At 39.7% G+C, this 935-nt stretch overlaps 1 long non-coding RNA gene across 1 annotated transcript; it reads right to left on the bottom strand.

Moving 5' to 3' along the window:
• Positions 1-4: 4 nt before the first annotated feature.
• Positions 5-490, bottom strand: LOC113473222. Its single transcript, XR_003395258.1, has 2 exons — positions 356-490; positions 5-57 (listed from the first exon to the last, which is right to left on the bottom strand). It is a non-coding gene; the product is annotated as an uncharacterized LOC113473222 (long non-coding RNA).
• Between the last annotated feature and the right edge of the window lie 445 nt (positions 491-935).

The following is a 935-nucleotide window of genomic DNA, read 5'->3' as shown; positions in this document are numbered from 1 at the left end:
ACACTGCCATAGACATGAAGCTCGCGAACTATCGACGTGCTTGTTTTCAGCTCAGGTCTGCGAAATTTGAAGTGAAATGATAATAAAATCTGGTGTGAACCTCACACAACTTTCCTTAACCTGTTGAATTGTGTCAAAATAAACCACTAAAAAGCGGTCAAAATACCACCAACCGTTGCACCGCCGATCTTTACTTTCCTTATTATAGGATACCAGGAAAAAGTTCTAAAAAAGCTCTCTGTTTTACGACAAATAATTTGAGCTTTTTGATTGATGACATTGACAAAAGTTGTGAAAAAGCTCTGCTTTAAGACAGATTATTTGAGTTTTTTGATTGATTAGAGAATGTACATACCTGAATGTATCGGGAGAACATTTCCTCAGTCTCAGAAGTCCCACTAGAATATCTTGCTCTGGATCTTCATAGGATAGGAAAGTTTCCCACCCATTGTTGGCCACATAATCCCTTCTGATGAGCTCAATCTGAGAATTATACGCAATGAAAACATTAGTTTTGCATTTTTTTTTTTTTTTCTTTCTTTCTTTTTTTTCAAGAGGTTTGACACAGAGAACTGTAACTGCTAAGGTCTTATCGTCCCGAAATCGAAGAGAAAAGGAAGACGGGATAGTAGAAAGCCAGCCATTCCGAGAACGAACTTTATTCGTTCAGGATAAAATCCACCCCAGGTAGGAATCGAACCCGCGGCCTAGCACTTACGTGACTGACGCGCTAAAAATGAAGCTAACTAGGCTGGCTTTGCAAGAAGAAAAACGTTTTGAATGTTGACCAACTCTCAATACAATGTTTCAGAAACCTGTCTCGGTGGTGTAGTGGTCAGAAGCTCGTCTCGTAAACAGGAGGGCGTGGGTTCAATCCCAGCCGAGGTATGGAATTCTATCCTCAATATAAATTGAGAATTCGACCTACAACAATA

Source organism: Diaphorina citri, unplaced genomic scaffold, assembly GCF_000475195.1.
Source record: "Diaphorina citri unplaced genomic scaffold, Diaci psyllid genome assembly version 1.1 scaffold19709, whole genome shotgun sequence".
Lineage (NCBI taxonomy): Eukaryota > Metazoa > Arthropoda > Insecta > Hemiptera > Psyllidae > Diaphorina > Diaphorina citri.
This window is presented reverse-complemented; position numbering and strand designations above follow the sequence as displayed.